The sequence below is a fragment of the Cebus imitator genome, unplaced genomic scaffold, assembly GCF_001604975.1.
Source record: "Cebus imitator isolate Cc_AM_T3 unplaced genomic scaffold, Cebus_imitator-1.0 Scaffold113, whole genome shotgun sequence".
Classification (NCBI taxonomy): Eukaryota; Metazoa; Chordata; class Mammalia; order Primates; family Cebidae; genus Cebus; species Cebus imitator.
The window spans coordinates 5,806,485-5,823,560 of NW_016107428.1; positions in this window are offsets into that span (position 1 = coordinate 5,806,485).

A 17,076-nucleotide genomic window follows, 5' to 3' on the forward strand; every position below is an offset into this window, starting at 1 on the left:
AAAAAAAAAAAAAGGTAAGGAAAATTGATAAATATTTTTTTCTTATTGTTTTTAATTCTTTAAAAGCCAAGAGGTGGCTATAATTTAGACATGATTAAAATTAAATTGTTTTAAACTGACACAAGAACAAAAAACCAAAAACCCGTGTTCTCACTCATAAATGGGTATCGAACAGTGAGAACACATGGACAAAGAAAGAGGAACATCACACACCGGGGTCTGTTGGGGGGTGAGGGATACAGGAAGGATAGCAGGAGGTGGGGGATACAGGAGGGATAGTATTAGGAGAAATACCTAATGTAGACGATGGGTTGATGGACACAACATGTATACCTATGTAACAAATCATAACAAACCATTCTGCACATGTACCCCAGAACTTAAAGTATAATTTTTAAAAATTAAATTGCTTTACAATATTTTTTTTTTTTTTGAGATGGAGTCTTGCTCTGTCACCCAGGCTGGACAGTGATGCAATCTCAGCTCACTGCAACCTCCACCTTCCGGGTTCAAGCGATTCTCTTGCCTTAGCCTCCCAATAGCTGGGGTTACAGACATACACCCCCACACCCAGCTAATTTTTGTACTTTTAGCAGAAGTAGGGTTTCAGTATGTTGGCCAGGCTGGTCTCAAACTCTTGAGCTTAAGTGGTCCACCTGCTTTGGCATCCCAAAGTGCTGGAATTGCAGGCATGAGCCACCACGCCCGGCCTGCTTCATTATATTCTATAAAAGGTAAAGATGTGTAGATGGAACTTCAGCTACTTAGAGAAATCCCATTTATATTTGTCCAAAATAAGAAAAATGGTCAGTAAATTCTGTATATGCCATTTTATACATTACACTGAAAATAAACATTATTTAAAAGTACAATACCACAACCAAACAAAATTAGGCTATGAGAAGGGCACTTACCTATAAGCTCCTCCAGGTCATACTTAATAAATTTTTTTCATGTGGTTAATTTCAAAGATATATCATTTTTTACCATACTCTCAAAAACTGAAAGTAATTGAAAGGATGTTTTTCTCTATGAAACACCCTGGAGACACCTATCAGCCAAGTAATTGGTCATCACATTTTGTTAACTATCACAAACATCCTTAGTTGCAACCCAACCAGGTGTTTGCAAAGCATATTTATGACATTCACAATTAAAAATAAACTTGTCTTGCTTCAAATTCATATTAACCCATTATCAAACTGTATTCTGCAAAATTATTACATATTTTCAACCAAAGTGATAATATTTTTTAAAAAGTTAGAGTCACCATCCTCCCGACAACCTGGAAGTTGTTTATTGAAACTATGATTCTGGAAGATTTGCAAAGTCTTACAACAAAATTGTTCCTTCCTCAATATAATATCTAATGGCTTTTAAATGTTTTCATTTATCCTTTGAGAATTCTTCAAGCTCTGTAATTGTGTAATGGGAAAGTTATATAATTTGGGAATTTTAATTGCATATGGACATTTGGCTTAGATTTGAGTAAGGATCAACCATAGTAAATCCAAAATGGCCTCTTTGAGTCCTATTATTTCCAATTAGTTTCATTGTTCTTTCAGGGTAACAAGCTGTATGCATGGACATCAGCAGCAGTTTACGTATGCAAAAGAGACAAGAATGGGATAAGGGAGTAATTCAAATTACTACCAGAAAAAATATTTCTCAAGTGTGTCCTGAATAATAGAGAAATAATTTGCCCAAAATTATAAACAAGACATTGTTTATGATTATGGTGCCCCTGCACTCCAGCCTGGGTGACAGAGAGAGACCTCATCTAGAAAAACTAACTAAATAAATAATTTTTTTAATGATCAATTTAATTCATTTCCTTCTTATGGTTAATTAATAAAATAATTGCATGACAGTAATTCCTCAATTAAAATATCATAGTCTTTCAAATGAAAGTTTTTACTATGACATTAGGGTCAAAATAGACAATAAAAGATATTATATTGCTAAATGGCCATTCCCTTTGGTCTAAAATAGATTTTTGATCTTTTTGTACAGTATGAAAATTGATAATGCTGAGTGTTACATATTTTAACTTTTCACTATGGAAAATTTCAAACATTAAAAAACGTGGAGAAAATTGTCTTATTAACTCATGTATATACCAGCCAACCATTTCCAACAATTATTAACATTCTACTGTTCAAATTTATTCCTTTGTTTTTTATTCGTAAGATATGTTAAAGCAAATTCAAGAAAGCGTATCATTTTACACATGAATAGTAGGTATTTCCAGCAAAAAAAAAATTTTCAGGGCTGAGTGTGGTGGCTCATAACTTTAATTTCACTTTGGGAGGCCAAAGCAGGAGGTTCACTTGAGCCCAGGAGTTTGAGACCAGCTTGGGCAACATAAGCCCTGTCTCTACAAAAAAAAAAAAAAAAAAAATTAGCCAGGCATGGTGACACATGCCTGTGGTCCCAGCTCCTCAGGGGGTTGAGGTGAGAGGATCACTTAAGGCTGGGAGTCGAGGCTGCAATGAGCCATGATGGCACCCTGCACTCCAGCCTGGTCACACACACACACACACACACAAATGTTAAATATATTACAAGATCATTACCACAGTCCCCCAAATTTATAATAATTCCTTATTATCAACAAATAGCCAGCCCATGTTCAGTTACCAGAAAAATGTCTTTTTGAATTTTTTGGTACAAATCAAGAATCGGGATCCAATTGGTTGATGAATCTCTTAAGGTATTTTTTTAATCTATAAAATTCCTTCCTCCCTTTATTTATTTTTTCATGCTGTTTGTTGAAGAAACTGGATCATTCGTCTACAGATATTTTTTTCCATTCTATATATAGCCAATTGAATCCTAATAATGGTGTTTAATATGGTCCTCTTCTCTATTTCCTACAAGTTGGAGTTAGAAATAAAAGACATATTGATTGAGGTTTATTATATTAATTAATTGTTTTCTTTTGGCAAGAACACTTCGTGAATGAAAGTGCTCATTATTGTTTTACTTCAGAAAGCCACGTGCCTCAATTTCCACACTTGTCATGAGATTAAGAGTAACCAACCATAATCAATTTCCCCATCACCCTTCTACATAATGATTCTAGCCGTCATTTGTGATTTTTGCCTCAATTCATTATTTTACCTTAAAATTGTAACATTTGGCACTCTCTCTGCATTTGATAGCCATTTTTCTATAAATAAAAAATTATCCCATAAATTGTTAGGTACCCTGAAATTCCATCCATACAGAAAAGACAGAATAAATGTCTGAATCTTTATCAGTTTTCAAATAAATTAGTTGATGTCCTAGCTACCACCAAAAGTGTTCAAAAATTTTGTGTTTTAGCTTTTATGTTTATTTGCTTTTGTTTTGGATGTCATGAAGTGTTTCAGTGCATTCACTGCAGTCATTATTCTCTTGCCCTCCTTTCAGCCAGTGTGAGATCTTTCGGTTGGCTGCTAGGTAAGTTTAACATGAGAGTTATATGCTTGGATAGCTTTCTCTTATCTGTTCGGTCAAGACGTTCCAGGCTTATCTTGTCCAATCCCTACAATCAGCCATTTCTCTAAAGAGGTTTGTTCCTTTTAGTAGGAAATGGTACTTAAAAGTCTTTACATGAGTTCTAGAGTAGCCATTGTGACTGTGTGGTCATTGCTTCTAGAGTTTTTCAGTAGATAAGTCTAGAAAACATATTATTAGATAGAGAAAAATATGTAGGTTTATACATCTCTAATCTGAATTAATAATTACAGAATTTTTGCTTAACTTCCTTGGTTTTATATTTTTCTTTTCTCTGAATATTATGGCTTCTGACATTTGCTCGTTCCCACTTATTTTATCTTTATCTAAGAAGTATTGCAATTAAAGGTGTTTTATATTTATCATCTATTTATATATGTACTAATAAAAGTTTTTATAAAGCAATATCAATGTTACTAATCACAATATCATTGAATACCACTTAATATTTCTTTGTGCTTCCCTTTGTCTTTACAATATGTCTCACTAGAGATGTAAAGTTAAAACACTTCATTTTTAAAATTGCATTCTCTTTTGTATAGTTTTCTGTGATCGAGACGTAGGTTCATTAGTCTGCTTTGTGTTTTACAGATTGCTTTGTTTTTCTAATTAATTTTATTTTTTAATTACTTAATATACTTATATGGTTCCAAAACCCAAACCATAAAACAAGGCACTTTGTTAAAGGTCTAGCCTCCATCATTATCTTGTCTCCTCTGTTTTCTCCCTATCCCTAAAGATCATTATTTTTATTACTTTTGGTTTATCATTGCCTTATTTATTTTTGAAAATATTAGCAGCTGGGCGCAGTGGCTCGTGGCTGTAATCCCAGAACTTTGGGAGGCTGAGGTGGGAAGATCACCTGAGGTCAGGAGTTAGAGGCCAGCCTGGCCAACATGGCAAAACCCTGTCTCTACTAAAAATACAAAAATTAGCTGGGCATAGTGGCGGCTGCTTGTAGTCCCAGCTACTCAGGAGGCTAAGGCAGGAGAATCGTTTGAACCCAGGATGTGGAGGTTTCAGTGAGCTGAGATGGCACCATTGCACTCCAGCCTGAATGACAAGAAAAAAAAGAAAATAAAATATTAGCAATATATACTCATACATTGTTAACACACACGCCAACACTTCTTGCTTAAGAATAAAGCTACAATACACATTTTTCTGCATCTTTTATCTTGGAGATGACCCCAAAGGTGTTTACAAACCGATGCAATTTTATGCATGTGCCTTTCTCCTATTCCAGGCATCTATTTTAAAAAATAATTTAAAAAATAATTTTCTAATCATTTCACAAGTAGATTGTTTTTTCTAAATGGTTTTTTCATTAGTTTGTTTGCTGTTTTGGTTTATGATTCCTATTTCTCTTGAAAGTTTTAAAGTTAACTCTCAACTTTACTGGACAAATACATCTCTCAGGCACAAAAATGCTGACTCTCAGGTGAAATGTAATATCCACAGTGGAAAAAAATTAAGTACATTTTTTAAAAATGAAGCAGAAATCTGTACTTAATATTTCTCCTTTTACATTAATTTAAAAGTACCATTTACCCTGTAAACTATAGCTTCCAAGAAAATAAGCTGTAAATTATGGTTTAAGGTAGCACTAAACCTTCCTTATAAGTTTTGACGGATATATCACAAATTTGAAAAATAAAAGTTTTGAGTCAAACAATTTACTTCTTTCAACACACATCTCCATTACCTCTGCCAATACAGAGATGGCATACGTTTAAATTCATGTGTGCAAACTCCAGGAAAATGTGTGTGTGTGTGTGTGTGTGTGTGTGTGTGTGTATTATATTATTATATACCTATTTTTATTACATTCCTATATATACACACACACAAACATACATACACATCACAAGAATATGTCAAAAAAACTTGTCACTGAAGCAGAATACGTTAAGGATATGCAGTCAAACAATTCAACAAACGTATATTGGGTACATTGGATACCTCTTGTGGGTCAAGTACTCTGCTAGCCACTGAGAATACAAAACTGAATTAGCTACCCTAAATTTAACTTTTCTAAATTTATTTATTTAGTTTTAAAGAGTTAAAAAAAAGACATAATTGAAAAATTATATAAGAGTATACTAAGGACAACAATAAATGTTTACAAACTATAGTAGAGGCAACACAGGTACAAAGATGTTCAAGTGATTAATTACTGGGAAAACTTCACAACTAAGTGGCAGCTGGGTTAGTCTGTGAAGGATAAATAACTCTGAGGGGGAAGGTGGGCAAAGGATTACCTAGCAAAGAGAAAAGCAAACAATATTAAATTATTCATTAGAAAACTCTACATATGGCCTTTCCAAGACTCAGTACCTCTTGGGGCTTTGAAAAATTACTCAAGCCTGGGAGCCAACCCACTCCTATAAATGCACAGTTGGATTAATTTGTCTGGGATGGAGTCTGAGCATGGAAATTTTTAAAACTCCCTAGGAATTCAATATGAAATCAAAGTCAAGAATTACTGTGATGATTGATGTCTAAACTACTCAAAAAGATTTGAACCCATAAGAATAGCCCTATTTTGCTCTAGGATGAAGAAGAGATATCTTCTTTGCTTATAAGAATCCTGTAAGTGGGGTCCAACCTATCCCAGGTGTAATATTCTCAATATTTCCCTCTACTACAGTCAAATCAGGAAATCATTGCCTTTTTCAAGGCATATCAAAATCAGCATTATAAAATTATGTCAGTTGTTTTGCTTGTTTTTGTAAACACATAGAAGCAGAAACACTTTTAGCACTAATAACAAAATAGGCTTCACCTTAAACCAAAATCTAACCCAAGTGAAAGAAGATTTCCATCTTTTGGGCACTAATGGCTAATTATGCATTTCATTAAGTAAAGTTTTTACTTTAAAAGTTCCATTAGTAAAAATTTGTCTTCTCTCTTTTCTAATTTATATGCACCTGTTTCTAATTACAGCAGCACTATGTCAGCCTTGGAAAATGCATTTCGAAAACCCTTTAAAATAACTTGCATATTTCTGCTTACCCAAGGATATTTGTCTTCCTGTTTAAGAGATAATTTCACATTATTTTATTATTTATTTATTTATTATTTATTTTATAATGCATTACCTGTACTTTTCTAGTCTAATAATTTTTGTACTCTTCTAATGTTGGAAAGGTAAATATGAGCATATCTATTTTCTTCTTGTTCAGATGAAGGCACATTTCTCACTTAAAGGGGTGATCATATCTCCATAAAAAGGAAACAAGAAACCCTGAAAACTGATTTATAATATTAGATTTTTTTTCTAATTCTCTGACCCTTAGAACTTAAACCAAAGTCACATTAGCTGGCATTGGAAAGTCTTTTTAAAAAACATGACTATGCCCACAGCAGAGGAATGGCCCTAAATGTATTTTCTACTCTGACTAGCATCTTAAACAGCTGAAAGCACCAAATTCTACACTATCTGTAGGGGAGAGTGGAGAGAAAAGTTTACTATAGCAATCTATATTTATAATATTAATATGGAGGTTTTAATATATTTTATAAATTATGGCTGACCAGTTAAATAAATTTCTGTTTTAGAAACTTTCAGACTTTGAACAAAAATTAATCTTAATGAGAATTTTTAAAAATATGTTTAAACATATCATTTGATTGTTTTAGATTATGGTTATATGATAAGTAGCATTGTAAGTTATAGGTATCAGTGTTACTTTGGAAAAAAAATAATTCCCAATAAGTATAGCAAAGGAATGTCTCTTAGCAGGATAAAGCATGGGAAAAAAATCTGTCTTCAACATTTTCATCCTTCTCCTGGAGCATCTTCTTCTGCTTTGTAGCATCCTTCTTTGCTCCTCCCAGACCAGCTCGCAAATTCCACATTCTCCCTATGTGACTTTCTGTCCCAAGTCTCCCTTGACCTAAGAACTCCTGGACCTGCTCTCTTACATAAAACCTTAGCTATTGTTTTTTTTCCATCTCCTCTAATCTCAATTTTCTGAAGAAGACTTGACAAAGAAATTATTTTACATACATTCATGGCTGAAACTAAGTTCCATTCCAAGTACATTTATGAATTTCCATAATTATCATCTACAGCTTCTATTTTAAAATAAGTAGGTTATCCCCATGCTGAGAATTAAAGTGATTTTGTGGGGGAAAAAAAGTACTAGGCAAGGTACCAAAACACCTGGCTTTATAATACTGAGTTACTTGCTTAACCTTCTTGATCCTCAGTTTTAGCCATTGTAAAATTTAAATAATAAGCACCCCACTTGTTGCAAGAGTTATATGAATGGAGATAAGTGAAAATACTTTCAAGCTTTTAATATATACAAGTGTATTCCATGTGTATGTATATCAGTGTGTACAGATGCATACATGTACATAAGAAGATAGTAGGTATTATTTATTTAATAAAAGCACATGAACCTTTCATCCCTACCTTCTGGAATTGTCAAACAAATAAATGACCAGTAAGGATATGAGATGAAAAAAGGAAAAGAAATGACCTTTCAAAAGAAAAGGATTGCTATATACCTTGGAGACTACTGCTGAGATGCTCAGAGAAATGGCTTTTAGAAAAATGGCCACCATTTCACACCTTTAGCTTTCCATGTCCAATAGAGCTGAATCTGACACAATGGGAGAATACGGAATAAAAATTACCCTGCAGGTAATTTCATCCTATTATGTTTATATGAAAGGGAGACTGTGAACTCTATGCATTTTTTTTCAGTATCTTTCTTACAATTTTAGTACACTGATCAGAACCCACCTGAAGCTATGTGCTGAGGGCTGTAATTTCATAGGAAGTATTGCAGTAAAAAATGTGATGGATGTGTATCCGTAAGGAGATAACTTCGGGAATGCATCAGAAGCAAAATAAGATTGTCTTAAATAAACCTATTTAGGACTAACCTATCGTATAGATTTCAACACTATAAAATCATGGATTGGTCAAGAATAGCCAAAAAGCTCGTAAAATATGCTGAGGAAACAAGTTCAGGCTGGTGGGTAATCTTAAAGCTGCTGAGGCAGAGAAATCATTAATTGCATTTCCTGAGTGACATTTTTGATCACCCTACTTTCTCACGAAAGAGGATTTTCTGGAAATTGAAAGGGAGTTAGGTTGTCAAGAAATCAGCCAAGTAGAGGTGTGTTTGCCCAAAATATTATTTTCTGTCTCTATCGGGATTAGCAAAATAAGAGGAAGAGGAGGAGGAGGAGAAGGAGGAGGAGTTGTTGTTGTTGTTGTTTTCAGAAATGATACTGAGTCTGAGCAGTTACTTAGGATGACCCTTATACACAATATTTCTTGACATGACTCATAAAGTGGATAAAAATGCATGCCAACAAGCCGTAAATGTCACTGGCTATCTTTCCTTGTAATTTTTCAGAAGAATCTTACTGATGAGAACAAGCAGTAATGGGATGCCTCAGTGAGAAAAAGAAAGAGCGGTGTAATGAATGGTGGGCTTCCGGGCAAGAACAACATCAGCAGGAGATAAAGAGAAGTTGGGCCGTGTTCATGCTGAAAAATTATTAGAGAACCAACAAACTAATCTCTGCTATTATGTTGTTGGCTGTATTAGCACTGCAGCTTTATCACTCCTGTTGTAATAACTACTCTTTTCTATAGGAAGAAAGAATCTAAATACTCTCTGGTGCTGCTGAATATATGGAATTATAGCACTTTAATAGACTCATTTAGGGGATATCACTGGCCTTTCTGAAAGAGAGCTACTTCTAACCTCTTACAAGATCACCTGGAAAAGCTGTAGAACTAACTGACCATCAAGTCACGGGACAGAACAAGAGCGAACACAAAAGGGCACTTCTAGCTACTTATGAAATAAAAGTGTATCTCTGTCTCACTTTCCTCAAGGTCATCTTACCTACCCACTGTCCCACAGATGCTTAGCCTGGCTGTTCAAAAACCACTAGAACAGATTTTTAAAAGACATTTAAAGTTAGTTTATGTATATCTCAATAGGCCATTGCTGCTTAAAATTTGGTAAATGCTAGATTAGCTTCATAAATTGAGTTGGCACTAAATTTTACTTCTGCAGGCTCCATTTTTATAATTTGTTGATTGCATGACAAGTTCTACATCCACAACTTTTAAACATGAAAAGGGACTTTGCCACCTAACTATTTAAAATTTCTAAATCACACAAATTGCTATAAACTGCAGATTTCACACTTTTCCCCACATCCATATTCCTTACTAACTAGTCAATCTGGATAAGATAAACAATGTTGAGTGAATTCAGTGTTGAAGAAAAAAGAAAGATGTAGAATATTTTCTCACGACACCAAGTAGCATACTTTTTTTCTACATGATTAATTCCAAAAAGGATTCATTGAGCATCTTCCTGCATGCCAAACTGTGCACAAAACTATGGGAGATACAAAGAAGAAGATCTTCAGGTTTACTTGGCTGAAAAAGAAATCTAGATTTTATATATCTACACATATATTACAATCAGGGTATAATCTCTCCCTCCTACAAATAAATAAGTGTATATTTATATATAAATAATAACTATATTAAATATATAACTATGTATTAATAATATATAGATATATACATATATATTTATATGTTAATAATATTTATTTACAGAGGGAGAAATTATACCCTGATCGTAAAAATTGCATTAAAGACTATAAATTAATAAATCAAGTTTCCAAGAATGTTGATTAAATAGATATTAGATCTATATCTTATTGTATGTACCATAAAATTAGAATTAAAAAGCAATATGAAATTTTTGCAAGAATTTTTTTATTATTCTGATTGCTTTCTCCTTTGCAGTATTAGAGAAAGAAAGTAAATGTGAAAGACACTCTGGTTTTATTTTGTGGTTAAATAATGAACCCTAAAATAATTATCATTCTGATTCAGAATGGATATGCATTATCACATTCTCAGACTTCCAAAGGCTGTCAAGTATCTGTCTAGGACTCACTGTATAAAAATATCAGCACTGGGAAGCCTAAAGTCAGGACAGACCTGTACATGGTGAAAAAGAAGCCACAGGGGAATTGAATAGAGCTGAGAACCCAGGAGATGGTTTTAAGGCTCAGTTCCATCGGAGGACTAAAGTGAAAAATTACTCCTGGTTTCAGCTTTTTGGAAGAGGGTAAGAAATAATGTGTGTTTTTTAAATTGCTTTCTCCTCTGAACTACTGTTTATATTATTTGTGCCTGATTTTATACTTCTTTATATTGGTATTTATCCTCTTGCAATATTTTCTCAATTATTCTATAAAACTCTCCTGAATCTTACAGAACCTAGTGTGTAATTATTGTGTAACAGGGAAAATGTATTTTTAAAGAGATTAGAATGTTGACATTGCTGTTGTGGTGGTGGTTTTCTGCTTACTTCACTGTGTGTTACCTTTCTTTTAATCCACTGTTCAAAGATGAATTGGAATTTTTATAGCATAAATACAGAGTCAATATATTTAGTTTTTGACTCACAAAGTAAAAAAGTAAAGCCCAATTTTCTCTTAGCCTTTGTTAAGAAATAAAGGAGTTTTCTATATTTCAAAACTATTCCTTTATATATTAAGAGCCATGCCTGGCTCAATCAAATTAAAGAGTAATCGTGGAGAAATAATGAAAAACCTAGTGTAGGCTAGGCATTTTGGCTCACACCTATAATTTTAGCACATTGGGAGGCTGAGGCGGGTGGATCATTTGAGTCTAGGAGTTTGAGACCATCCTGGGAAACATAACAAAACCTCCTCTCTACAACAATATAAAATAAAAATGAAAAAGTATTTGGGCATGGTGGCCCACACTTGTACTCCTAGCTCAGGAGACTGAGGCAGAAGGATCATCTGAGCCTGGAGGGACTGCATTGAGCTGTGATTGCACCACTGCAGTATAGCCTGGGTGACAGGGAGAAACCCTGTCTAACATATGTATGCATAGTAAAGGAAGTTTCTACCATGAAGAGAAAATAAGAAACTAAAATAGCACGAATAAGAAGGATTCATAGAGGACAAGATAATGTAAGGGTTATTCAAGTTCTAGAGCAAGAATCTATTTTCTCTGATTCATAAGGTCTTATCCAAAAGGAACAAGTATACAAGTGTAACAATTTTAATTTAGCCCTAGAGAGGTTTCAGAGAGAATATGACAGCATTCAACTTGTGTTATACTCACCCATCCTGTCCAGCACAGCAAGGCAGCGGCAGGGCAGCAAAATCTGATGGATATATACTACTCTAGATATGATAGTTGTTAGGTGTCAACTTGGCTAAGCTGTGGTAGTTGTTTGGTCAAACACCAGTGTAAATATTGCTGTGAAGTTATTTTGCAGGCATGATTAACATTTAAATCAGCAGACTAAGTAAAGCAGATTACCTGCAGTAATATAGATGGGCCTTGCCCAATTAGTTGAAGGTCTTAAGAGAAAAGACTGGGCCCCCTAAAAAGGAAGGAATTCTGCTTTCAGACTGCCTTTGGACTTGTGACCTACAACATCAGCTTTTCCTTGGGTCTCCAGATGGCCGTCTTCATTTATAGATTTTAGACTTGCCAATCCCTGTGTCATGTAAGCCAATTCCTTAAAAATAATATTTTCTACATAAACTCACGTCCTATTGATTCTGTTTTTCTAAAGAAGCCTTGACTAATACAGTAAATAAGGCTAAAATGTTCTCTTGAGCCCACATGGCATGAAAATGCCATGAAGGGGGCCCAGGAGTTCCTGGGTAGAGGACTAGGAGATACAGAGAGAACACAAATTAAGCATACCACAAAAATAGGGAAGACACTAAAAACAGCTCATATGCCAGTCTCCCACTCCTAGCCCTTCACAGCAAGGTCACATCAGTTTCTCACTGAGCAACCCTTCATGGGGAGAGGTACCTGGCGAGAGAAGAAGAATAGCCCTCATACAAAATGTGTACTTTGAATTGACTATTACATAAAATACTCCGGGTGAATCCTTAATAGACAATAGACCATATTAAGTTCAAATCTACCTTTATTTGTCAAGATTAAGTTCATTCCTCTCCCCCATCATAAAAGTTTGGGATCTTTAGAAAATAGGGATAACTTTCATTGACCATGTACATGGCATGTAAATTTCAACTCTGCTACATAAACTTGCTTCTAATAGCATAACACTTTATTCATTTTAAACCAGAATTAACATCATATTTCCATAAATTAATACCTTGTTCCTCTATGAGAAAGTATTAATATTTGTATGTATATGCAATCACATGTCACTGTTATTCCAAGATAACCTTATTGATTTATCATTACTAATATGCTAAGGAGCTTTTTTTCTTACAACAAAGTCAATTCAACAACATCTTTTAACTCACCCTTAACGTTGATTTGTTAGCTTGTTTCTTGTATCTGCTTTTCTTATTTTTAAGTATCTGAAGAAGGGGATGCATATATACACCCTGTATTTCTAAGACTACTATTGGTAGCAGACAGACCAAACCTATCAGGCCAACCCAGGAAAGATGTCCCAGGCACAGCAACAGTTTCATATTGGCCCTGGTCCCTGGAAGCACCTCAAAAACTTTTTCTAATTCTCTCCTTAAAGGCTAGAACCAGCTAAATACACATGGATTTAGTGTGTATTTATTAAATATGTATTTAATATGTATCTGTTTAACAAAGGAGGAGTCTATCTGATTGTGTTCAAGCTGTCCCAAGATAGGGACAAACTTCACTAGTCTATGGGCAAGCCAGTGCAGGACTGTGTGTATAAGTCAGCAGAGGTCACATGGAGAGAAAGGGACTAAATCATTCCATATTTGAGTTATTTGAAGTGAGTCTGTCTATGGACATTAGATCAAACCCATACACGTTCTTTGTTAGTTATAGGACTATGCACCTCCATTTATTGACACACATCAATAACCCTTTCAACATACAAAGAATGAAGACTATTTAGGAGGGTTCCCAACCTCAATATTTCCCAGTCAGGCCAGCATTCAACTCTAGATCTTCAAATCACTTTTTTTAATTGCTAAAAATAACTCTTTGTGGTTTCTTTGTGTGTTTTTAGTAGACTTTATTTTTAAAGTAATGTTAAGTTCACAGTAAAATAAAGCAGAATGCAGAGAGATTTCCTACATATTCTCTGCCCCAATACATGCATTGCCTCATCCACCATCAACAACTCACATCAGAGTGGTACATTTGCTACAATCAGTAAACCTACACTGACACATCATTATCACCCAGAGACCAGAGCTCACATTAAGTCTCATTCTTGGTGCTGTACATTCTATCAGTTTTGGCGAATGTATAACGACATGTATCCACCATTGCATTTTCATACAGTATGTTTTTCTATCTTACAAATTTTCTGTGCTCCACCGCTTATTCATCCCTCTCTCCCCAGTAACTCCCAGCAACCACTGATTTTTTTTTACTGACTTTATAGCTCTGCCTTTTCTAAAATTTCATATAGTTGGAATCATACAATATGAAGCCTTTCAGACTGGCTTCTTACACTTAGCAATATGCAGTAAGTTTCTTCCATGTCTTTTTATGATTTGATAGCTCATTTCTTTTTAGTACTAATGTTCCCTTGACTGGATGTACTACAGTTTATTTATCCATCTATCTACTAAAGGACATCTTGGTTGCTTCCAAGTTTTGGTAATTATAAATAATTCTTCTATAAACATCACATGCAGATTGGTATTGTTTGAATCTATGTCCTCACTGAATCTCATGTTGAACTGTAATCCCCAATGTTGGAGGAGGGGCCTGGTGGGAGGTTACTGGTTAATGGGGATAAACTTCCTTCTTGCTGTTCTTGTCATAGTGAGTTTTTTGCCACCTGACTTTGACTGCCCCAGTTTCACCTCTAAAACAGTCATAGGACACAATGATTATCACTATCTCACTGCATGATTAATGAGGAAGTCTGAGCTATTCTTTGAGTTGTCATTTTAGTTTTATGAGAGGAACCCTCACTTGTTTTGAATGCCCTTGTATTTAATCCCCATCAATTTTATGGCCAAGCAAAATGGATGAAATTTACTACACATGCTCTGATTCATGAAATTATTTAAACAACTATTAGCATTGAACCAAAAAGACTATTACTTTCTAATAACAAATTTATGTCCAAACAGGTAGTGAGTCAGGGATATTTATTTTCTGAAAATCTATTATATCAAAATACAGTAATATGCTACTAGGAAAAGTCCTAAGTACCTCATTAAGCAATGTTTGGCAAAAGGACAATTTAGAATATGAAACTGGTTGTTAATGATTCCCAAGAAGTTAATAATCAATTTATAGGCAAGGATACTAAGTGCACTAAAAGTATCATAACATAAAAAAGTAAAGATATACATAGGCAGGACATGGTCAAGAATTATTAAACATCAATAATTTAGATAAAAATTAGATTTTGCTTTCTAATGCATTATTTGATAAGCAAGATTGATATAATCATTCAAATAAAAAGCCTATGTTCTTTTTACCTTTTAACTTTAACATAATAACCAATATATGTACCTTTTGCTTTAATAGAATTTCTAAGAGTGTTTTAAAATGTTTTTGAGAAGTAAATAGTTGCATGATAATTTTATAAAGTATATTATCAAGATAAAATGAATAAATTTAAGCACAGATGAGGTCCTGAAACAAAAACAAAATCAACTATGAATGTAATCACTGGGAAATAACTAAAAAGCAGAACTATCCATTTATCATTCATTACTAAATAAAGTTTTTAAATGTTTTTGGAACTGCAAGTTAAATCAAAAGGTCATTTGATCCATCTACCATTGGTGGATAAGTCTATAATTAAAAGTCATCCTAGAGAAATAGTTGTCAATCATTCTTCTAATGATGCTTGGAACATACCTTGACCACCAATTCCATGACCCAGTGATTTATTAACTACCTTATAAAAGGTCTTCCTTCTCTTTCTGCTATTTCCACTGGCTCACTTTCTGAAGAAATTACAAATAATCTTTCATAGACCAGTGTTCATCAAACTTTAGTCCAATCAGCATTTTTACTTTAACGAAATAGAAAATACCAGAGTGCATTGTATTAGTCCATTTTCACGCTGCTAGTAAAGACATAACCCAGACTGGGCAATTTACAAAATAAAGAGGTTTCATGGACTAACAGTTCCATAAGGCTGAGGAAGCCTCACAATCACAGCAGAAGGCAAGGAGGAGCAAGTCAAATCTTGCATGGATGGCAGCAGGCAAAGGGAGAGCTTGTGCAGGGAAACTCCCATGTTTAAAGCCATCATATCTCATGAGACTTATTCACTATCACAAGAACTGCACAGGAAAGACTTGACACTGTGATTTAATTATCTCCCCTGGGTCCCTCTCAAAACATTTGGGAATTCAAAATGAGATTTGTATGGGGATACGACTAAACCGTATCATGCATTGTGTAAGGGGAAAAGCTTGATTCATGAAACTTGTTTCTGTTATTGATATGTACATATGTATGAATTGGATATGTATTTATATACAAATATGTATATGTCAGGATAAAATATATTTTTTACTGCTAAGTATAAATATTTAAAGAAAAATATTTGAAAAACATAGGTGTCTGTTAGAATAACAAGAATTTTCCTTTGTTCACTTTTTATTCCTTCTATAGTTGGAGAGTATTTTCTGATCACATATTTCACCTTTGGGGAACTGATATGGTTTGTCTCTGTGTACCCACCCAAATCTCATCTTGAATTTTAATCCCCCCATGTCACAGGAGGTACCTGGTGGAAGGTGATTGGATTATGTGGGCAGATTTCCCCCTTACTGTTCTCAAGTTAGTGAGGGAGTTCCCACGAAACCTGTTTGTTTGATAAGTGTCTGGCAGTTCCCCCTGCATTCTTTGTGTCTCCCGCCACCTTGGAAGAAGATGCCTGCTACCCCTTCACCTTCTGCCCTGATTGTAAGTTTCTTGAGACCTCCCCAGCCATGTGGAACTGTGAGTCAATTAAACCTCTTTCCTTTATAAACTACCCAGTCTTGGGTAGTATCTTTATAGCAGTGTGAGAACAGACTAGTACAGGGACTCACAAAATTGTTACTGTTCATACAACTTACTCTTTCTTGATTGTTCAATTTTGCTTTGGAAAAATTCATGGAACATTTTCTTCGAGACTGTCTTTTTTTACTAAATTATATAAACCTAGATGTATACCTCTTAGAAAATTAGACTAACTTGGAGTTGATGACAAGATGGCCGTTTAGGAACAGCTCAGGATTGCAGCTCCCAGTGAAAGCGCAGAGGGTGAGTGGACGCCACGTTTTTATTGCCCACAGACTAGGAAATTCCCGGGCGGAGGTGCTCCACGCTCGCCAGCGCGGCTGTGCCGGCCAGCGCCGCTGCTTTGCCCCATGCGGCTGCTTTGTCGGCGCCCCGGAGCCGCGCTTCTCCGTACAAAATACACCGGTCCGGGGGCCCTTTAGGCTGGCGATTGGAGCCACGGGAAGTCGCCCATTCGCCGGTTCAAAAAGGGGACTGAGCAGAGAACCAGGACAGATTTCAGGGCAAAGAAACAAAAAAAAGCGCCACAAACCTCAGTGCCGCTGTTTAAGCCAGCGCAGTGAGTGGCC